This window comes from Diplotaxodon limnothrissa, linkage group LG16, assembly GCF_057381915.1.
Source record: "Diplotaxodon limnothrissa isolate DT_005_m linkage group LG16, D_limnothrissa_male_GT1.1, whole genome shotgun sequence".
NCBI lineage: Eukaryota > Metazoa > Chordata > Actinopteri > Cichliformes > Cichlidae > Diplotaxodon > Diplotaxodon limnothrissa.
Genome location: NC_140611.1, coordinates 8,843,837 through 8,868,578, shown reverse-complemented (window position 1 = coordinate 8,868,578; position 24,742 = coordinate 8,843,837). Strand labels below are relative to the sequence as shown.

At 41.0% G+C, this 24,742-nt stretch overlaps 1 protein-coding gene and 1 pseudogene across 2 annotated transcripts in view; one reads left to right on the top strand and one right to left on the bottom strand.

Moving 5' to 3' along the window:
• man1a2 (mannosidase, alpha, class 1A, member 2) overlaps positions 1–24,742 on the top strand; it is a 153,618-nt gene that overhangs the window by 85,040 nt on the left and 43,836 nt on the right. The window lies entirely within an intron of this gene.
• LOC146615700 (histone H1 pseudogene) lies at positions 341–968 on the bottom strand (annotated as a pseudogene).

Below are 24,742 nucleotides of genomic sequence, written 5' to 3'. Positions count from 1 at the left end.
CTGCTATTATTTAATCATTTCTTAACTAATGTGCTATGAGTCTTCATGAGTCATTTTGTGTTTGGAATTGTTAGTAGGGTTAATGCATGTTCTGCTTGTGTGTGTGTGATTTTGTATATGTTTCTATTTTCGCAATGTTTCAGACTCCGTCTCAATTTTCCAACTTAAGCAGTCAGTTTTCTTTTCCCCAGGTTTGCTAACCCAAATTTTGATTTCCCACATTAAATAATTCCTATGTGTTCTCACCTAGTCTTCTCACTCTGTTGTCCTCTCCCACTTCAACAGTCCAACAGCCGGCAGTTCTCCTTCAGCTTTGTCCTGTGTCCCACTGTCTCTTCTTGCCATTTTACTCCACAGGTGGCAAATGTCAAACTCCAACTGTTCAGTTCTCCTCAAACGTTTTCTTCACATGCACAGTGAAGTCACAGCCACTCTCACTATTGTCCTCTGATGCGGTTGACTTCGTGCTAGTGGCTGAAGTGCTGCTGCTGCTGCCTTCCTGGGCGACTTCTTAGCAGCTGCTGCCGGTTTCTTGGCTTTGGCCGCGGCGGGCGTCTTAGCTTTGGTCTCAGTAACCCTGTTCATCTTGAAGGATCCGGAGGCCCCGGTGCCCTTGGTCTGCACCAGAGTGCCCTTCGCCACCAGACTCTTGATGGCGGTCTTGACACGGGCCTTGTTCTTGTCCACATCGTAGCCTCCGGCAGCCAGAGCCTTCTTGAGAGCGGCCACGGCTTTCACAATCAGCTCGCCCACGCTGAGGCCGACCTTCTTGGGCTTGGAAGTCATCGTCTTCTTCTTCTTGGCCTGAACCTCGGCGCAGGGCGTGTTTATGATGGAGCCTTTCCCACCACAGCGCTGGCACGTTGAACGCATCATGAAGGGTCCATTTCTTTCATGTCGCTAGCCAGCATGCTAGCTGCATGTGGCTTGCCCGAGTCACTCAGTCCTTTTTGAGCATTTCAACATGCTGCCACCGCAGAACCTGGCCTCAGATCCAGCAAGCTTAGCGCGCTGATCTCCAAAAAAGTCCCGAAAGCCAGAAAGACGTCAAATAAGTGTCTCGTGCTGAGAACTCAAACAAAAACTATTCTTCACGCCACCATCTTGCTCGCCCTTCCGTGGAATTCATCCAATCAGACAGGAAGATGGGTTTGCTTTCTTCTTCTGCTGCTGTTTATCCACATTGCTGCTGCTTGTTGGGACTTTTTTGCTCAGGACTTGATGCTGTCTCTTTATCATGTTATTGCTTTGGAGCTGCATTCCTTGTCTTCAGGGAGGAGTGAGCTCGCTTGTGAGGTTGAGAAACACATGGCACTGTAAATAAGTCAGCCAGAAACTTGGCCTGCATGTTTCCAATGATGTTAAACTATAACTTTCTTCCGACCGTTGCATGTGGAAAATTGATTCAGGTCTGCTTTTCACCTGAAAGTGACAAACTAAGACATTTCATTATTATCATCACTGCTTAATCAACACATATCTCTCTCTCTCTCTGTGTTTATGTGAACAGTCTTTTCTTAAAAGCAGAAAATGAAATTGTAGATGTTTTTTTGGTTGATCAACACAAAACCTTTTTCCTATGATTATTTTTTTCTACAATATAAATTCTCCCTCTTATTCACTCTTTTTTTTTTATTTTTATTTACAATAGCTGGTGACCTGCAAAATCACCGCTGTCACTCACAATCAAAGGCAATTACTCTTGCACAGTGCACAAAAACACTGTGATGTCAGACACATTCACACTCACTTTGTCATCTGCAAAAATAAATCACATGGCTGATGATATGTGCCATGGTGATCCGTAAATATGATCACCAGTTTATTTAACTATTTTTCAACCCAACAAACAAATAATCAAAAACATGATGCTGATGTTATGAACACTCTACACACAAGTCAAGATGCAGGAAAACTGCTCATGGAAACGTTGCACACTCCAGTTATCACAGTTATCATAGCGCTGTTTCCCTCTCTTAGAGTAGTTCTCAGACAGCTCTCGATCTGATAATGTGTAGCCTGCTCATCAGCTCAGAAGAAAAAAAAAAAAACTGCAACGCAACATCACACAGTAGTTGCTCTGCCCACAGCGGCAAAGTCTTACACTTTCATATTCAACTCAGCTTCTCCATCATGTACTTTTAGATGTTTCATACAGGGTTGAGCATATTAGTTGTTTTCACAGATGTGCTCTATATCTCAACAATGGCTCATAATAAGACGAAAGTCTTCCACACAGGTCAAGTGCCTCTATGCACTTCATTAGTTTAAATATTTACCTATATCACTTCACCTCACATGTCATCGTACTGAATTTAAGCAATCACAAGCGTAATGTAGATGACTTTTAACAACTATCCACCTCAATTACGTCTATGGTCTGGCACACAGGCTGAAGAGTTAACGTTTTGTGTCAGCAAGGGGTGGGGGGACAGCCACCCACCAGAGCATAGCTGCTGATGTGGGCTGGCCTTCTCCACACGCTCTTCAAGGCTGGTGTGTTTTCTGAAAACTTCTAACATTTTAATCTCTTCCATTTTTAAGCCTGCGATTAACCGCACGGCTCAGGTCCGCGTGAAACCCGCGTGACCGCGCTCGCGTGAACCCGCGCAGCTGTGGAGCCGTCGCTCTCTCTCTTTTTTACATAAATACTTTGTGCTGCCAGGAGCAAAGTCCAGCACAAACGTCTGTCTCCCTCCGACTCACTCTTGGTTGCTTAGAAACCCATGATAACAACAACAGTCGGTGTCACAGACCACATGTTCTGCTCCGCACACACTCACACACAACAACAACGATGACAACAATGACAACGACAACAAAAACAACACAAAATAGGCCTATCGTCCAGCACAGTCTGGACCCCGCGGAACTTCTCAACGCCCCACAAAGCGGCGGAGAACTCACCTCTAGCCACACAAAGTAGCGAGGAACCTCTTGCTCCACAAAGTAGCAAGGAACCCGGGTATCGCTACACAAAGTAGCGAACTTCTCAACGCCTCACACAGTGGCGGAGACTGCACAACCACACGGTTATAGAGTCGGGCTCTTCTCAACGCCTCACACAGTGGCGGAGACTGCACAACGACACGGTTATAGAGTCGGCCTCTTCTCAACGCCTCACACAGTGGCGGAGACTGCACAACGACACGGTTATAGAGTCGGCCTCTTTAAACTTACTTGGCGTTGCTTAGAGTGTAATATCAGCCCGAATCCCGCCGACCGTCATTCATCGAGGAGAAAAGACAGACCGCGAATCCACAGGAACTTCCTGGCTGACGTCAGTCTTTCAGCGTGCCTCTCCTCCCCTCGGTGAATGCGATTCCAGGGCTCCGGCATCGAAGGACCAATTAATGTTAGGTTTGTAGCATAAACCTATTCGCTGGAACGTTAAGACAATATAATTACACTGCTAAGCAAGACACAAATAGGCAAAGTTCTTCATGGTACTCGTGCACGGGAGAGAACCGGACAACCGCTTGACTCCAGTTGGTCTCGTCCGTCCTCCTGTAACACTGCCCTTTTATTGAGGTTACATGAATATGCATAGGTTCATTAACATACGACGTCTACATACAAACAAAGAGTACCTTGCCTGTGTGTATGCGTGTGTGTGTGTGTGTGTGTTGCTGATCAAAGGGTTAAACATCCTTGGTCAGGAAGAGGGTAGCCTCCCCCTCACCCTAGATGGTTCATCCTAGATAACACGGTGAGGAAGTCCTGCAGTTCATCTAAACAAAGAGCACTTAGACTAGAACAGACGTAGCTACGTTAATCCTACCATAAAACAATAAGACACGGTATGACCTCTCATGCTCCCAAAGTGCTGTCTAATACACACAAAGTTTGCAGACTATCAAGGATCAAAACCTCTACCAATCTACAACTAATTACAAAACTCTAAGCATATATAAGTAAATATTTCTAAGCATAAATGACAATCAACAATACAAATCTAACAGTTCTCTTCATACCTTTCATGTACATCAAGAAGTAGTCTGAAAAAAAAAAAATTCCGGTCTTTTAAGTGACATTTGTGAAAAATATGATCAGTTTAGTAGCAGACACCCCATTCACATTAACTTGATGCTAGTGGTCAAGACTTTTGTGGCATTTTCTTGCCCTTTATGCTTTGCTCATTCTGGGAAACCATCAGCTTATTCTGCTGTCCTAATGTCTAAAGAGCACATTTTTGCAGTGAAGCCATCTGGTCAGAGAATGTGTGTGGGGTGAGCCAGTCATTTAACTGCTAAGACGAAAGCTCAATCGGATGATAGCCAGTGGTTTTAAAATGCATTTAAATAACCGCAGTTATTCATTTGCTCTTGATAAAGGCTTTGTACCTGCTATAGATTGCATATAAATGATAGATCAGAGGCAGGGTTGCTAATTTGTCAGCTAGTTAAATGTGTTTTTAAACTGTATGGCTCTAATAAACATAATCATTAACTGTACCATGTAGCAGAGACATCAGAACTATTGTTTGTACCAGGCTGTTAGTGGACTTTTTAATGCTGCAAGGTTGGGCTTTTGTATTATGGGAGGCTGTGCACATGGACTCACTTTTAGAGCTGGACTCAAGTAGCGATTTAAAAAGTGATGGCAGTTCCACATTGGCCTCATTTCAGACATGGAGTCTTTGACTTGGTTGCTTGCATGTCGCCAAGCGTCCTTACATAAGTTCAATAGATGAAGATAATATCACAGAGGTAAGGCAGCAGGCCCACTTAAGTTTAAAGTGGGCTGTATGTCACATCCCTGCTATAAGGGGAAGCTGTGGCTGAATTAAAAAGAGGGTAAATATAGACGTGAGTGTCTCAAAGTTCAAGTTTTGTATTTCTTTTTTAGTGGAGAGAGTAGAAAGCATAAGCATAAACTAACCATTTATTTACAATTAGATTTTGGTTAACAGCTGAGGAGAAATCCAAAAAACTTATTTGAAAATTGGAATGAAAGACCGTTAAACACCCTAAAAGTAACACGTTTGTTTTGTTGGGTAATTAAAGCCATGAAGAGAACAGATTAGTCATTTGCAATGTTTCAGAAGCAGATTTTAAAAAAACCAAAAAAAACCAAAAAACAATCTTGTTCTGCCCACTCACTGAAAAATGCTCAACAAACTTTACTCAGTCACACTGAGTGTCCAGAGGTTGTGGGTTGGATTTATGGAACCGATAAACATTGTGATAATTTACTGCGAATAACAACAGAAGCCCAAGTGGCTCACAAGCAAAACTTAATGCCACTCTTGTTCCCCACACTGCACTTCACCTCCTATTCCCTTGCTCAATTTCACTTCCCCCACCCAAATCAAACTCAGTCATTCATCAGAGCCCACTGGAGTGATAATAGAAGCAGTGGGAGGTGGAAAAAGAGGGAAATCGAGCATGGGAGGGCTTAGAGGAGAGACAGTGATGGAGGGAACAGAGGAGAGGGTGGAGAAACCTGTGCGATGGGACAGTGAAGATGAGTGGAGGGTGTTTGGAGGTGATTGTTACAGATAAAGAGATGTGAGTGGGGAGTGAGGATGATGAATGACTCTGGAGGGGAAAAAGCAAGTCAGATTCATTCTTCACTCTCACTGAACATGTCCTTGAGCAAGGCATTTAACCCTCCTACTGTTCAGGCAGCAGTAGAATAAATACAGATTGTTATAAAAAAAAAAAAAAGTGGTAACAGATGATTGAAAAAAACAACAGCTTAGGATTGGTGATGAACTGGGCGTTAAAGGTCTGTCCCATGTTGGATGTTAGTGAATCCTTGTAGCTGTATGTGTGTGGGACAGTCACAGATAGTGATGGATTGATTTAGAGTTAACGCAAGAAAACACATGGCCCCAAACAAATGCACAGAAACACTAATGCTCTGGTTTTGTATACATTTTGCTCGTGTTCTAATCTGAGCCCACATGTATAGATAAATAAGCATTAATTAAAGCCCAGAAGTACTCATCTTCTAGAGGTGGGAATCACCATATATCCCACGATACGATATTATCACAATACTTAACGCATGATACGATATTATTGCAATTTTTAAAAATATTTTGCGATATTCAGATTCTGTACATAAAGGTAAACTTTATCAATATTCATTTTATCTAATATCAAAGTCTCGCACTCAGTCTTTTTCTCATTTCAGTCAGTTTTATTGTTGACAAACTGAACGGTTTGTATTACAGTCTAGTCCAACTTAACTGAATGCAACCATCTGGTACGATTATAGCTATTCTGAACTATGCAATTTATGAAAACTATGCAGCCCATTCAGCAACTGAAGAATTTGAAAGTAAATGAAAACAAAATATAATTTTACATTAAATAAAAAAGTTTTAAACTTAACTAAAATAAAACGTGTCTTAAATTAAAACAGGTAAACTGTCATGTTTATTGCTGCCCAAAAAAAAGTTAAACACATTTGGACAGTGTAGGAATGTCAGGATTCTTGCTCAGAAAAAGGATCAACAGGCTCTGAAGTCAGAGCATGTTCCATTCCACGAAAAATTGTAACAAAATATCGATTTCTGCTGTCCCTGTATCGATACATTATTTATCGATACTATACAGAAATGGGAACTTGCATAGTTCCCATTTCTGTATAGCTGTATATCCCAGATTCTGTAAAGTTATTTATTTCATATTCTGTATAGTTTTTCATATTTATATCCTGTTCATATCCTGTACATAGCTTGTACTCACTACAGCCTGTACATACTTATAGTTATAGAATATTCACAACATACTTCATACCGTGTACATTATAACATACCATAATAGACCCATTTCTGTAATATACTCACATATCTATATTATTGCTAATATATATTGTAATATATCTATATCACTAAAGCACTTCTGGATGGATGCAAACTGCATTTCGTTGCCCTGTACCTGTGCATGTGCAATGACAATAAAGTTGAATTCTATTCTATTCTATTCTATTCTATTATTAGCAAACAAAATATCACGATACTACATAGTATCGATTTTTTCCCCCACCCCTATCATCTTCCAAATCAGCGTTTACAGAGCTCACTGCCTCTATAATGGCTCTTTAACTATACAAAACTGAGCTATTTTCACTTTAAATAAAAACTTTTTTGTTTTAATTTCAACTTCCGTGAATACGCAAACATGGACACTAGTACCTCAGTTATTATTTTTCCCCTTTTTGATTATATTAAGAATTTTTTTCACATACTGTATATTCCTGCACAGAATACAGCTTCACAACATATATATATTTACAGTTATAGAGAGTTAATTCTATTTTTTTTATTTGTCTGTACACACTTTCATCTCGCTCTTTGCAAATTTCAGACTTTAATATTACCACAGCTTCTAACGCAGAATTTGAATACTCAAACTCTGTTTTCATATACGATACAATTCTTACTGGACGTTAAACCAGTGCTTGTTGTTCAGTTCCTCATACTGTTTATAAATGATGGCTATAGCCACTGGGACATCATCTGGTTTGCGTCTTGTTTTTGAAGCTTTGAGCGTCTGCTGTTGCCATCTTAGCTTTTTGGAAACCTTGGTTTGGGGTGGCAGTGAGGATTATTATCACTTTGGACACCAGTGGGGACTGTAATTTACAAAAAAACCCATTGAGTATGGCTGTAATAGCGATTAAGATCATGAGCGCTTTGGCTTTTTTCAGGACATAGATCAGGGCATCTAAGGAGTCATTTTTTCCTGTTGACTTCTATACATTCAGACATTTGAAACCACAGCAGTCCCCCCGGCCATTAAAAAACAGATTTAAAGCATGCTCACTTTGGCTTTATTTTCAGACCAGTAAGTTATGAAGACTCGCAGCTTCAGGTTGAGTCTGCCTTGCATCACAGAACGGCAAGACTGGGCCATACAGGAAATGAGAGGGTAATGATATTAGAAACGCATGCTGCTGCTTGGGACAGCTGGCAAGAATGTAAGACATTGCTGAGCTGAATTTGGCTTTGTCGCGTTGCAGAAGCTTCCTGTCACGTTGAGAGCTTTGAAGTTTCCTCAGAAGCCACCATGCTTGCTCTTTTTTCTTTGGGTAACCTCAATGTGCAAATTTCTGATCTCTAAATTTCCAAGAAGCTCAAGTAGGGAAAGCCAAAACAATACAAGCAATTTACAAAACAAACCCACCGATGTAATCTGTGTGGAAGAGGACCAAGGGCAGCCTCGTCAGATAAGGCTTCCTAGTTATTATTGGTTGTATTTGTCAGTCTCCAACAGTGCAGTCCCAAAAGATATAAACACAGACAAGGTAACGAGAAAGACAAAACGAGAATCTGAGAAAACACTCAGGAAGATTGAATAAAGGACAGAAAGCAAAACCAAAGTGATAAAAGCCAGCCAGGGAGAAACAGATAAAGACAGAAATGAAGGTGCAGCAGACAAATGTAGAAGAACAAAGAGCAGGAGGGTTGGAGATCAACATTCAGAAGGTGTTTGCCTGAGAGAGTGGAAACAGTGCAGCAGTGATGGATTGTGTTTACTCCTCGTCTGTCCCCAGCTTTATTCTTTTAGACTCTCCTTTCTACTCCTTTTCTCTTATGTCCTCCAAACTTCTCCTCTCCTGTCTTTAGTCACTCTTTTTGTCCTACTCTACTCAACGCCTGTCTGCACTAGTCTCCACAATCTTTCGCTTCTCTCTTGTTTGTCTGTTCTTCTAAAGGAATTTGATATAAATTATATTTTGTGTACACTTTCATTTAGAATTGGCTGCAATTAGAGCCATTTTCCATTAGTACCTGCTCAGGTTGGCTCGGTGCGGCCCGACACTCATTTTAGAGTTTTCTATTAGGTCATAGTACCTGGCACAAGGTACTTTTTTTTTTTAGTGCCTACTCAACAGGATTTCCAAGCAATCCAAATGTCCCCGAGTCTGACTAAAAGCCACAAACCGAGCAGCAGGTATAAAATGGCCTCAACTGCCACTGTAGCTGCCGTCATAGGCAACTCTCGCATTTAAGTTCATTTTATTAGATATGTAAGGTTGAAACAATTAGTAGTTGAAATATTAAGAAATAAATCAATAGTAATTCATGTTTTGTTCATTGGATTTATATGTTTAAATGTGTTATTTTTGCTAATTGTGCAATTAGATAGGAACCTTTTCTATAGTTCAGTCTGTTGTTGCTAAGAGGGTATTTTTTGGCTGGCACACTCAGCAAGCTAATTGAGAGACGAGCCACGAGGTTTGCAGGTCCACAGTAAGATAAATAAAAGAGTGCCTTTTTTTGGACCTCCCCACGATGTAAGGATTAAAGTTTTATTCCCTTGGAGTGAGGCCAATGAGGTAAATGTTTTCTTTTGTTTATTTTCATTGTATGTAAATATGCTAGTGTTGCGTGATATTCTCGTGCAATTACCGCAGTGTGAGGTGTAATGTGTATTTTATTGATTGTTTTGTTGGAATGTTTCGCCATATATAATGCTTAAGGGCTTTATTAAGAATATTCATTTAAGTTTGTATTTCTTTTTAGTTCTGACGGCATTGTATCGGCTGTGGTTGGACATCATTACATGTTAAGGCATGTCGAAGAATCCTCCTGTCCGAAATAAATGTCAGTTAAAACATAAAGAACAAGTTGAGCTTTATTACGACTCGAGGGGAGTAACAGCCACCTTTGTTTTAGTGTTCATGTCGCGTACAAATGATGTCAGTTTGGCTACATTGATATAGTGAGTTAAACACATTCATCGGTACTCAATTGTAATGGAAAACGAGCCGTACTGCCTCACGTTGTGTCGAGCAGGTCCGAGTAAGTACTAATAGAAAAAGGGCTTTAGTGAGGCAACCAAGCATCCTTTGGTGACCATGGTATCTAAGGATGTTGCTGAGACTGGACACTGCCCCATCCTTATGTATCCAGCAATACCCCAGCCCAGTGTAAAAACAATTGAATCAGCGGTTTTCACATAGACTCCTTTTATAATTGGATATAAATTTGAAACATTTTCAGCTCAAGAAAGAGGAGAAAAATAAATTTTAGTATTTATGGTGGTTTTTACCCTTCAGCTATAAAAGGCTCGTGGCTATAGTCATCACCCCACCAGGCAGGCAGTTTGGACACCCAAGTTTGTGAATGCAATAACTCGAGAAAGTAGGATTAAAATTGCTACCATAGGTGTTACCACTAAGATAACTTGGACAAATTTGAATCACAGTGAACTTTAAGTCGACCTCAAGGTCAAGGTGTCTCTACTAAGAGGCTGAAGGGCGGCACTGGCGGCCGCCAGTATTTTTCAATACTAAGGTTGAAGGAATTGTTTGGGGGGAATAGATCAATTACTAAAATAATCTATGGCTGCAGCCCTGCTGACAGTTGGAGGACGGCTTCTTCCTCTGCTGTGTGAAGTTGCTAATAAATCTGCAAAGTCATCAGTTACCTTCACTGGCAAGTAGTATGAAAATAAAATGCTCCAACACAAGAACAAAGATATGGCTGTATGGCTGAGTTATTTTTATGTATGATATATTTATTTTTTTAGGTTTTTCTCAAACTTGCCTATTGCACTGGCAGTTTTACTGTACAGAAGAAAACAAACCACTGAAACATAGTATCTATACTCACACTAAAATGACAATTGCCTGGTATTATACCTGCCAAAAAACACCGTGTCTGGTTGTTACAGTGGATATGTAAGGCTTTAGAGACCGTGTATGGCGTAACAGAGTGCTGGCCTCTGCTGTCAGTTAAATAAACTGTGTAGTGTATGTGTTATAGTGGTGTTGAAGCAGGTCAGTGGTTTTCTCTGCATTTATGCAAAGTTGTTTCCCATTGCTCCTGTAGTGAGTGTTGCAACAATTTTTTGCACCTGATTTAGCGAGGGGAACTTAACAGGCCAGTTCACCTTAAAATCAAATGTTTGTTTTCCCCTTTGGCCTGTAATGATGTTTATTCCTCTGGATTTTCTTTGTGAGGGTGTAAATATACAGCCTGCAGGCCCAGTCCAACAAACAGTCCAGTGTGACCCACTGGATGGTGAAGTCATTCATAGTTTAGTAACATGCACTCCTCGTCCTGTCTCTAAGTGTAGTTCAGGGAAGGTTAAAATTATTAAATATGATCATCTGATCATTTTTACAAACACCCAAAGTAAAGATAAAAATCGTTATTAAAACGGAGTATTCCCTGACTATAGTTGCAAGTTGCTCGTGGTTGCTAACAGACGCTAGGTGAAATTGATCGCTAAGCCCCAGTCATGTAGGTCTAGAGACCAGTCAGTGACCTCACTGGTCAGGCATTGTTAGGGAGTAAGTGGTTGCTGGGTGAAATGGGTCACAAAGATGTATCCAGTGGTGCACTGAGCGAAATCCTTGCAATTACATGCTCTCAAGTAGATTTCTGTGGTTGCCAGTCATTGTTTGAAAACACTTGCAGAGTACTCGCTAAGTGGTGGATGATATAGCCTCAAAACTACATTACGCTGTTTCAAGTGAGTAATTTCTGCTGACTTAGAAAAACTGTTGCCCAGTGCATTCACATGTTTATTTTCTGGGGTTGCACATCACCAGCTGCTAGCATCTCCTTCATAGGCTGGTGTGTTTTGTTTTTTGCTTAAATGGTGAAACAAGTTTGTCGTTTCCACTTTATGCAGGAAGCGTTTTCCTGCATCAAAAACCTTTAAAAGTAGAAGTAGTCTGCAGAGTAGTAGCAGCAGCAGTAGTAGTCTGTCTGTAGACTGTAGTCTGCAGTAACGCACAATTTTCCCTTTGAAGGTGACCATTGTCTATTTCCTGTCGTAACCGGTTGCCAACTGTTCTCTATGCGATTGAGGCCTTAGCTAGCATCTTTTAGTTGGTGGGTGTAACTTAAGTGTGGTAGTAGAAAAAATAGATTTTAGAAAACTATTCATTTATGTGACTAAATCGCTCATGATGTCTGAAGACAGATATTTTTAGCTAAATGCCAAGCGTCTTTCAATTCTGTTATAGTTAAGAGAAGGCAGACATTTTTACAGCTGGTATCTCCTAGACGGGGCAATTTTTCCCAACTGCTCCCTTATTCGTCAGGGTTTGCCACAGTGTGTAGCTTCATATATATTTGATTTGGCAGATTTTTAGGTTGGATGCCCAAAGGGATTTATGCCTCCTCCCGGGATCGAACCAGAGATCCTTTGCTTGTTAGGCAAGATTAGATCAAAGATTTTATCGATGAAAGTGATATCTGCCATGGAGACTCCAATGCTCTTTACAACTGTACAAGTTCTGTCATGTCTTTGAGTTTCTTTAGAACTTTGAGAATATAGCCCTCATGAAATAGTGGAGTTGTAGTTCTAGATTGCTTCTTTATGTTGCTAATCATTTAACAGGTTGAAGCACCAAAGCAGGGAAAGGACTTAGAAGTTAACTGCCTTTACCTGTGCCTTCAATAGGATATATCTTTGTTGTTGTAAAACAAAATTAAATGCAGTACTTTACTGTGTTTAAAAGGATGCAAATAATTTGCCCATGTGTGCTTCTTTATAAACCCATTAAGCTTTCTAAATCTTAAAGAAAACTATTTCCCTCTTACTTACTCTCTCTTGTCCCTTTGAAGCTAGGTAGCAAGAGTTTCAGTTAATAATAATAATAATAATAATAATAATGGATACTTTATTGATCCCCATGGGGAAATTACTTGTTTTTCTCTGCATTTGACCCATTCACTCTGTGAAGCAGTGGGCAGCCCACTAAGCAGGCGCCCGGGGAGCAGTGTGTAGGGACGGTACCTTGCTCAGGGGTACCTCAGGGTAGCCGTTAAGTGGATTCGAACCGCCGACCTTCCGATCATGGGGCGACCACTTTACCTACTGAGCTATCCCTGCCCCGTTACGTTACAAAAACCAACATGAAGTCATATGGAAGAAAAATGGGAATTAACAGGAAAGAGGTAAAGATTAGATGTTATTGAAAAGTGGAGGCGATATAGGTATAAAGGAATGTAGTGGGAGAGGGTGGAGGGAAAAGTCCAATGACGGGAATGATTTGAGCAAGGAACACCAGATTGCACAGAGAAGGGAGAAGGTCAGGGGGAGCAAGCAAAACACTGTAATGTAGGATAATGAGATGAGAGCATCCAAAAGAAAAGTTGAAGTCTCTGCAGGCATAAACGGCCATAGCCACCCTGTGGACAAGCGAATGGGTGGAGGGAGGGGAAAGAGATGGAGAATGACAGCAGTGGAACATGAAATGAAGCTGAGGGTGGTGGAGACAGAAGAGGGGCTGAGATAATGATGGTAAGGGCAGAAAAAGCAGGGAAGAGAAGAAGAAAATTGAAGAAGGGAAGAAGCTTAGGAAAGGAGAAATGGTTGGTTTTTGGGCAAATGATAAATCTAACACACAAGCAAAAAAGAAGGAAGAAGGCAGATGAGATCGAATGGAGAGAGATCACAAATGAAGAAGAAATGCTAGAATGGAGGCAGAAAGAAGATGGCAAGAAAAAAACAGGCAAAAGAAGTGTGGAGGGGACAGAAACTTAAATATGGATGGGAGACAAGTAAATGTGCCTACATACATGCTGTTTATTTTGTATCTGCAACCAAGACACATTAGTTTAAACCTAATAAGACGTCATCCCTGAAAGATTCCTCCTTCATCCAGTTTTTTCACATTTCTCCATCATTGCCCCAGTCTTCACCTCTTTCCTGCTCACTCTCTGTTTGCACACTGATGTAGAGCTAAGCTGCTTCTTGTCCAGGCTCTGCAGACTCCAGTATTCATAGGCTGCCTATTTGACCTCATTTAACCCATCAAACAAATTGGGGGCATCTCTCTCTCTCCGTGAATGGCTGCTGTTGCTGTGCTGCCCAGCAGGAGGGGGGTTGGTTACACAGGGGGTCAACTGGAGAGGGAGGTTTTGTTTGACTGTAGGAACGAGCTGTCCTGATCTTAGTACTTGGCACTAAGATGCACAAATGGAGCAAACTTGAAATCAGGTGAGTCTAAGATTAAAAAAAAAAACCACTCATTAACAACAACCTCCTTTCATTAATGTTGAATATTAGGCGTTGCAGATGATGTGGTAAAAATAGAAAAAGAGCTTATTAGGACAGCCACATTTAATATAATGAGGTTGTTGTGGTTTTGTCAATAACACATTAGTTTTGCTTGGCGTTAAGAGACAAGGTATGTTACAACACCATGCTAACCTTGTACAACACAGTAGGTCAATCAAAATCTAAATTTCAGATTTAGTTAAAAACAACTACACAATTACAAGTTCAGTGTGTTTTTGCACTTGCTGTTAGGAGGAGTCACTTTTGCATCTGGTTGCTGGTTTTTAAATTGAGAGGAACATTGCTTTTAAATGTGATTTGAGTGCACTGTTCAAACGGTGACATACTGAAAGAACAGTTTTGAGACTAATGGAGACGCACAGACTTACACAGAAGAATTGACCAGTACGTGTATGTATGTGTGCTGTAACCGTGAGATTTGGAAGTTTCATCTCCGTGTCAAACTGGGATAAATATGTTTACCAAACTAACTTGTACACTTATAACATGGTTTTAGCCTCGATGAGGTCACTCAGTCCCATTAGGTGTCAGGCAGGCAGGCCCAGAGCCTGGTTAGCGACCATTTGGATGGAAATGCATAGTCACAGTCAATGTTGTGAAATTGATCACAAATAGGTGTACAGCGCTGCACTGAAAACTTGCTTGTGGTTACTTTAGGTTGGTAGGTTGCCGTGCTTGGCCGTAGTTTTATAGAAGACACCAACTTGACTGCAAACTGCTCATCAAGTGGTCATGAGACTGTGAAGTGCAATGCAAATCAGAAACAGAGAATTTTCACCTGAACGTAAAAGCTTCCCTTTTGAAATGTGTTGGTTGCAGCTGCAAGGACATGTTCCACTTGACCAAATTTCATTACAGCTCAGAGAGTACAGTAGTGAGTGTTTGCAAACAAATCACCATTTTACATGCAAACCACTGCAATTTGTTTGTGTCCAAAGCAATTACAATCAGTTTTTTAGTGCAGCACACTCTTTACAGGTGATTTCACCCAGCGTCAGCATCTTTTTACAACCTGAAGAGTCGCCCTCTGCTGGTCATTACAAGCAAAGCCAACTTTCAGGCACTTCTCACCAGCTTTATTTTTCAAACCAAGTAGCTGTAGCCATCTTTCATTTACAGACTTTGATCTATGACTATGTCATAATGCCATACAGTTTTCATTATTATTGGACAGCACATGTATGGACATTATTGGGGCTCATAATGCACTCTGCACAAAATCACATGGAATACACATTTATATGATAAGAAATAGTAAAACACTGAAAAAAGGTTGATTTAAAAAATGATTACAATATGTATATTTTGCAGATATACTGGATTCAAGTTAAGTAGCATCAATATTGACGTTCGGTACCATAAGATAGCAGTGCATATCGAGGCCACCCCAGCTGTTTCTAGCAGCAGTTGTCTAGCTTCCCCCAAGAATCCTTTTCTCCGTTGCAGATATTGCTGTGATGACATGCTCAGTAACTGGCTGCTGTTGTGCCAGCAGGCACGCACACTTTCAGGGGAGGGGAAGGGAAACCAAGATGGTGTAACAAACAGGAGAGAAATTTAAATTTGAATACAGCTTCACGCATTTCTCTCTGCAAACAAAACTTGCAAATCAGTGAGGGGGGAAAAGCGCAACCTCAAACAGAGGAGGGAGCTAGAAGGAGAACAAGGTTGGCCCAAATGAGATTAAACCAGAGAGCTGTGGAGACATGAGAGAAATGGGTGCAAAGAGGGGTGGAGGACAGAAAAAGAGTGAGAGATTTTGGTAGCAGAGATGACAAGCAGAAAGATGTGGGGAAATGGACCATGCTGTGAAGACAGGAAAAGAAAGAGGATAGAGGCTAAAAGAATTAAGTTAATGAGGGAAAGAAGAGAAGGATGTAGAATGGGGAAATGGGGGGGAAAGATATGTCTGTATGAATTAATAGTGAAGACTTGCAGGTGTACAGTTCATATGAAAGTTGTGCTTCAGTTTCACGAGAAGCTTATCTGAAATTTTGCTTTATTTAAACATCACATAACCATAACATCCAGTTACAGCTATTTGTGGCTGTCTGACATTTTGATTTTCATTCAGTCGTTTCCTGTATAGGAAAAACAAGTCAGCTTTGTTCTATTTTTAGCTGTCCTCCAGGAAAATATGGCAACATTTGACAAAGAATTGCCTTTTGAGCTAAATACTAAATACAGTGGAGACTATTTAAATGCGTCAGGTGGGACGACACACCAGAACAAGACCCGATGAAGGCAGAGTAACTCATCAGTTATAGCTTCTTTTTAAAGGCATTAGTGCAGCATTTCAGTTAATGCTCAATGGATAATGTGTCACATTTGACGGCAGTCTGTTTGATTCACTCCGATGGCAACAAATGAAGTTGTCACGGAGCCAGTTTGATGATGGCCTTTGAGTTTTTCTCTGCAGCAGCTCATCTTTGTGCCTTCTGCCTTTGATCCTGGCCCATTGGGTGCAAAACAATATAAGCAAATGGATCAAGTGATGGCAAAGTGGCAAGACAAAGTATGGAAATGACACTGTAACCATTCACACACACACACGGGGGGTGGGGGTGACTTAATCCTGTCTCTCCTGCTGGCCCCCAGGGCCCTTCTTACCAAGCAGGTACATTCAGCACATTTCACAGTCTACCCCTTAATCCCTTTAGGAGGCTCCATTACATGTCAACTGTGGCCCACTGCTTACACCAGAGACTGTGTGCATCTTCTTGCATATAGCGAGTGTGTGTCTGTATGTATCGCAGTATGAGAAATGTTGATCTTATTAAGTCATTTAGGCAAGCGCTTAATTGTACAGCAGCTCTTTTCAGAGAGTGACCTCTGGGGAATGAGTTGGTGCTTAATATAATTAATCATACCTGTACCTGCTGAATGATACAAATTAGAGTTTTATTTTACTTTGTTATAATAGCATTAGTATTGTAAGTGATGCGTAGTTATTCTTTTACCGAAGGACCTAAATGAAGAGTTAATCTTCACAGGGCAGTTTGATCATTTATTTTTTGCAGTGGAATTTCCCATATATCACATTTAAGTGGGCAAGTATCACTGGTTCATATTTATGGGGAACATATAGGAAAGAGGAATGCAGAGAGACCCTGCTGTGATGTAGGGCAGTTACTTCAGAGGCAATGCTCATGTACCAGCTGCTACAACATTGCATGGAGTGGAACATTTAGCTTTTTTCACTTAGCCTTATTGATATCGCCAGGAGAAGGACTGGGTCAAAGCCTGTCCTCCTGTGCTTTTCAGGCAGTGCAGGGGTGATTTTCATCAGCAGGAGAATTGTTTGTGTAAGACTAGCTTCCCTGCCATCAGGAGCTTTCATTGCACTCATAGTAATGTGACAGATTGTCTCCTTCAAAATGCTTGGACACAAAGTGAAGGTCCTTTTTCATCAGATTAAAGACTTTTATGTTGAGAGCAAAGATTGTTCCACCAGCACAGATGTCTAACTTAGCGTTTTCCTTTGCAGTGGATAGAAAGTCTAGCGGGAATACTGCACAAATATTAGCATCGTTTTATTATTCTCAATGGATGGGCTACTGTCATCAATCTGAACTGCTTAACCACTTTATGGTCTGTGAATATAGCCTATGCCAGTGGTTATAGGGCGAGGGGCAGGGTTAGAGGTGGAGAGGTCGCCACATCCAATCCCACATCCACACTTATGGCCAGCTCAGAGTCACCAATTAACCTAACAAGCATGTCTCCAGGCTGTGTGGGGTAACCAGCTCCTATGGGGAGTACATGTAAATTCTGCACAGAAAGGCCTCGGCCAAGTGGGAGGTTCCAGTTTTTTCTAATGGCTTAACTGTTGGTTCTAGATGTTATTCTGCCACCTGTTGGTGACAGCTGCATTTTTTAAATTGCAAATATAAAAGTTAAAGCTATACGTTGTGTATTTGTTCATGGTTTTTGTGTATATGTTTTATATTTTTTCCTTTTTGTACTTGTGCACACTGTGCTTCTGTATCATACTCTGACATCTCCTATCAGAGTGCTTTGCAGTGATGCTAGTCTCTGCCAGCTGCCTGCAGCTTACAACTGATATCCCCATGTGCAATAACTGGATCACTGACCGAGTTCAAGACGTGTTTGAGTGGTGGAAGCAGCTTTCCAAGTCCCTAGGATGTAACATAGATGCCCCATTTGGCAGGTAGTTTCATTCAAATGGGCATACAGGACCATTGTACACATGCTTAGCACAGCTGGTCCCAGTAAGAATGAAACCTCTCGTACCAGCAGCATTAATGTCTATCACGAGGACCACAAAACCAGCTGGTGTCCCCCTATAAACCTCCAGCCTTTCCTGCCATACCGTGAACCTGCTCTCTGTGAATTTGACCCACTGAAACAAACATGCGCACATCCTCAGGGCACTACTAACCCAGCAAGTATTTTTAAGGATCCCCAGGATTTATTACCTAACTATGTAATGGCATCACTGTCTCCACATTGTCCCATATCTTTGCTGTACAACAATGCCTTGTTACTTGGCAACTAACATACAGCAAAGGCTCATAGTGATATATCAGTGATAAGTTCAAATTAGCATAGTGCCATTCCAGCTTTTTATTCAGGTACAAAATATATGTGCCAGACCTAAATTCACTGCCTGACCTTGGCGCTTTTTTCCCCTATAGATTGTGTGTTTCACATCTGCGTGTGTGCGTGTGTGTTCATTGGGTGAGTACATCCTTCAGTGGTCGATTTTCGAGGCGTTCTGTAATGCATTTTAAAAGGCCGGACCCTAAAGCTGTCAGCCCTGGAGGGAGAATGACAGAAACAAGTTGGGAAACACCAGAGAACACACTGTCTGGGTTCATCCTCCCCAAGGATTTTACCTCACAGCTCTCAATATCCTAATCTTGTCTCCTTGCTACAGTAAATATGATGTCAACAGAATAGATACTGTACAGTAATGCCACTGTTTTGCACATGTCTCAACTCTGTATATTTTTATATATTTTATTTATTGTTTACTCTATTTAATTTGTAAAATATGTGTGTACACACACACACACACACACACACACACACACACACACGTAGAAAAATATTTAGTATACACATCCAGAAATGCATATACGATTATATATTGTACATATATTTATTAGTTTCAGATGTAGCCATTCTTGTATTTTACTTGTTTACATTATTGTATTTTGCACAACTCTGTTGCTTGTGAAGCTCGCACACAAGAATTTCACTCACATGTGCTGTACCAATGTACCTGCACATGTGATGTGACAATAAAAGTGATATGATTTGATTTGATTAGATACACATAGGCCTTCTGGGTACTCCGCTGCAGTGAGGACGCAGGGTTCTCTTTTTGGTTTGTTGATGATGTAACAGTGGTACATTTCACAATTAAGTAATCATTTGGAGAATAGGACAGAATGTCAAAGTTGAGGTTGAATAACTTTCAGTAGACATGAAGAATACGAAATGAGGACGCGCTCTTGGAGCTACTTAATGCCAAATCTCTCAGCAACCTGTTCGAGGGCAGTTAAATGTTGAGGCTTTTTGTTCTGTTGCTCTGTTGAAGAGGACCTGTTATTATGCTCTCTATTTTCTGTACTGCGCAAAGGTCTTGAGTCACATCTCATTGTTTTGTTTTGTTTTGTTTTGTTTTGTATTTTGCTAGGAAAATGGCAACTATGTGTGAATAAATGAGACATGCAAGCAAAACTGGAAATGCAGTATATAAGGCAGAAGCAAGCAAGCATTCTGTTCATCTGGACGTAGCATTTTGTGGGAGAAACGTTTCACGGATCACATTAATTCAGTGGACTGACACATCAAATTCACCAGGGAGGATACGAAAAGTCTCAGGTTAGCCTTCTTAGACTGTGAGATTTCCATAAGTAATGGGGGACATCTAAAAGCTGACATGTACCGTAAACCTACACATAACTAAGGTTTGACTCTCATCATCCACTGGAGCACAAACTGGGTGTCATCAGGACGCTACAACACAGAGCAAACACCATCCCCACAGACACAGCAGCCAGGGAAGCAGAAGAACAGCACATCAAGAGGGCCCTGAGTAAATGTGGTTATCCCAGCTGGACTTTTGTCAAAGCTGGAAAGGCACCTAGAAAAAGCTCCAGCCGATCCAGGAGAGAAGGACAACCGCTGCCCAAGCGAAAACCTGTAGTGATCCCATATGTGTCAGGAGTATCGGAGCAGTTGAGATACATTTTTTGTAAACACCAGGTCTCTGTGGCTTTCAAACCCCAAAACACGCTGCACCAAAAATTGGTCCACCCCAAGGATCGAGTCCCCCGACACAAACAAAGTAACATAGTGTACGTTGTTAAGTGCCAGGAGGATTGCCAGGATTTATACATCGGGGAAACCAAACAACCTCTGGCGAAGCGGATGGCACAACACAGAAGAGCTCGTCAGGCCAGGACGCCGCAGTCTATTTACACCTACAGGCCAGTGGACACTCTTTCAAGGATGAGGACACAGTGACAGGGAGGAACGCTGGTTTGAGCGTGGAGTCAAGGAGGCAATATACGTGAAAAGGGAAAGACCATCTCTGAATCGAGGAGGGGGCCTAAGGGTACATCTGTGACCATCTTACAATGCTGTGATTGTAGCCATTCCCCAACTCTCTGTGAATGGTACTCATGGCCATTGATCAGTGGGTTTTGGTCAGTGGGCTTTGATCAGTGGTTGTTGATCAATGGTCATGAGAAGTTGCATAATTAAGATTAAGGAACTGACCTCCCAGCTAGGGCTGGGCCATATTATACCGTTCACGGTAATACCGGTATAATGTTAGGCAACGATAGGAAAATGAAATATCGCGATAGAATGGGAGTAAAACGCGCATGCGCAGTGCCTTTGTTTTCATACGCACATGGCCGATTGTTGAGTGAAACAGATGAACCAGAATTGGTTTGTAAAAATGGTGCAACTTCAGTGATGTGGAACTGGTTTGGTGTTTGTCCGTCAGATACACGACAAAGCACATTTTTTTGCAGAACATGCAAGCGGCCGTTGTTATTGTCATATTTGTCGGACTAAGATGCTCTTAAATCTGGGAGTAATCTGGGTCCTAAACTCCGTATGCTTCAGGTCAAACAACACTGCAGCATCACTTAGAGTTAAAAACTGTCTAAATTCTTTCATCTTTAATAAAACGATCAGCATTGCTGCTTTACCAGGTGTAACTATAAAGTTTAACTTCCAGGCATCCATGAAAACAAAAGTTATTACATTTAACGGAGTTAGAAGTTAGCAGGAAGCTAGCGGAAGTTAGCTCGCTAGTTTCGCTAGTTACCTAAGCATGATATAGCATGTTCTGACGGAGAGATTTCTGAAAAAAATCAAACGTACAGCTCTGCTATCACTTCCAACATAAATGAAGACAGGAAACTAAACAGCAGTGACATTTGTAGGGTTACTGAAGTTGGGCTAGCTGGTATATAATGATGTGCTACGTGATCGCTAGCGACACAGCTATGTTAGCATAACATAAACAGTGAAGCTGGAGGACGAACACTAACACTTTTCCACTTATAAAAGTTAACGTGAAGGTTCTTCATGGTTAGAGACAAATGCAATCGCATGGCAGGATGCTGTAAACGGACCAAACTTCAGTCAGGAGAACAACTGAGATAATCCATCCACAATACGAGGTTACTCATTAATATACTGCAACAACATGGGAATAGAGCAGCTGCCAGAGAATTCAACATTAATGAATCAATGGTACAGAAGTGGAGGAAGCAAGAAGAATGAGTTTAATAAAGTTTGATTTATCTGACTGCTTTGTTTCGCTTAATGTGCCTTATAATCCCGTGTACCTTATGGTCCGAAAAATGCGTACTGCACACTGCAGTTTAATGTTGCAAAGCACCTCTTTTTAACTTCAGTGGATATTATACATGGTTATGCTCAGGATATGTCAGCCCATTTCTACTGGAAATGCCTTTTGGTTAAACTTTCAGCAAGGAATTTGCATTTGCACTGTTACATTTTTATAAAGCTTTAATGTACATAAAAACCAGCTTCTTGTTTAAGTGAAAATAAATGGAAGGTTGTCTTTTTGCGCTAGTAATGTTGTGGAGTTGTATTTTGTCTCGCATCAATTATATCGTCGGTTATATCGTTATCGCAAATTTTCAAATATATATCGTGATAAATATTTTTGGCCATATCGCCCTGCTCTACTCCCAGCCCATTGTCCCTTCAGTGGGCTGGTTTCAGTCATTATGCAAATGTACTGTTTATAAGATTGGGGAAACCTGCAGTCAGCTGAGACTGAAGAAGTCACCTGGATGAGTGACGAAACGTTTCTCCCACAAAACGCTGCATCCAGATGAACAGAATCAACTTTTGGAGATTTACTTACCTAGATGATTGAGCATACATCAAGAAGTTTGGAAGTCATGCAGTATTTAGTATGATAATTTTTACTAACTCTGGGAGAACCTTAGGTTAAAAATATGAAGCTGGGAAAGAGCAAAACAGGCCCCATTTATGTAATCTGATGGTACAACAACAACCTTTCATATACTGTAAGTGATAAATGGATAATCAAGCTACACTTGTCATACTTTTCTACAAATTTAGTACCAAAAATGTCCACATGACTTTCACTAAATAATGCAGTCATTGACAAAGTTTGATTCAAATCAGGCTTAATTGCCTCAAAACAAGTAAAATGGCTCAAACATTACATGTATTAAGTGTAGCAATGCATCAGTCAGGCAAATGTACGGATAGTTATTAAGCAGAAACACTACATCTGTCTCTGATTCTCTTTGGTGCTGTCTGTTAGAAAAGTAAACCTATCTGGTTTCTGGCTGCTTTTCCTTAACATTTTTTTTCCTTGTAGCTCTGCATGTAAATGGAGGCAGTGGAGGGAAATGATTATCATAAAGAGTCCAATTTTATCTGTGAACGCGGCTGACTGTTTCCCCGGTGGGTCGTTTGGCTCCTGTTCCTGCTTGATGGCATCAGCAGCAAGATTGCCAATAAAAGTTTGTCAAGGGCCTCGGTGCACCCAGCCAACAGGCCACGGATAGATGGAAAGGTTTATGACGGCTGAGTACATGCACAGTGCAACTTTCACAACCTGACACAAAAAAAAGTCAGTCGGGTGCAGAAGGTAAAGGCAAATCTCTCCATAGGAATTGCTAATATAGGCGTGCCATTATCACTGCGTGAAGAAACAGCTTTTCAGCTCCACATACGCCCACAGTTCTGTAAGTGATCCCCAGCAGTTAACCGGCTGTTTACACACCGTGCACGGTGAAACAACACTGCCATCATTTTCTGCTAGTGTCATAGGTTTCCTAAAGCGTACAGTGTACCTGCTTGAAATTATAGTTTTATTTGGTGTTTTAAAAATAAACCAGTATGACTATAAAATATTAATGTGCGTAGAAGAGGCATAGAATAGCAAAGTTGCCCTTAATAGTCTTTATTGTTGTGGAAGGTAAAAGTCACATTTACAGTGTGCAACATCTCTGAAGAAAGCTTTCAAACACACAGAACAAACATGGTTCAGTTGTACAGTTTCTCACTCCCCTCTAAGTACTTAAGTTGCTACTTGTACTGTGAGACAATCTTAAATCTGCACACATTTATAAGTGTTGCTCAGCTGGGTCTCAGTTTATTTTGTCAGCCGTCCTCCTTTACTTTGTAGTGTGTGTGTTTGGTTTGAGATAATTCAGCCTGTTTGATAAAAATCCCACCAGTACTGGTTGGACAGCATCTGCCCTCAGATGAGATGTGATAGTCTTGTCCTGGGTGTGGTCCCGTCTATACCAGCCTACTTTTTCATCATTCTTTTCCTCTCTGCCTCTTTCATCCCTTCTCAGCCTTCTGAGTAAATTTTCTTCATTTCCTTTCATGCAATTCATATCTTGTTCATATGCAGGCCTATTTTGCATCGGCTTGACGGCGTCATTCCCACTCTCCCTCCCCTTGTCTCTATTTGTTTCATGTTTAACTCCACAGTTTGACCTCCAAGTCTTCTGTACAGTGTCCCCCTGGCTGCTTAAGTATTCTGCAAACACCAGCATGTGTTATTGCTCCCTCTTACTTTGTGAGACAGCAGGAATTTTCCATAGATCTGGTCTCTCTATAAAACTGTTCAGCCCTGACAGATTGTGTTGATGAATCAGCCTCCGTCTGCCCTGTGCTGAACCACTTCTCTCAGTGGCACTGCTGTCTACTAGTTATATAAAGGCCTCTTTGGGCATTTGTCCCACAACTGTCCTCCATGAGTGAAATACACATTGCAAAACTGGAAATTGAAATTTTTTACAGGCCTGGCATTCTTGAACCATTTTCTTTTTACTGGCAACATGTTTGCCATTCACACTTCACTAAAGTGCTGCAGTGAGATCAGATTTGAGTCGGTCCATATCAGCTCACCCAGACCTCCCAGTTTCTGTTGATTATTGTGGAAACTTCTGTTAAGTTTATAGGATTTCTTTGGTGCAAATACTCCATGAACTTCATTGATTTATTAATTAATTTATTGACTCTGTGATGATATTTTTTCCACCTCCTATAAGCACACATGTTCAATAATCATGTTTTTTTGATTAACTGTTTTAACTTTGCACGATTTTATATTCTGAATGTTGTATAATTGGCTTACTGTGCTCAGATCAGCCAATAAATACGTAGCAGTTCAATTTGAATGGACCAGTAGGTGGAAGCTCTACACCTGGAAGACAAGAGAAAAAGAACAG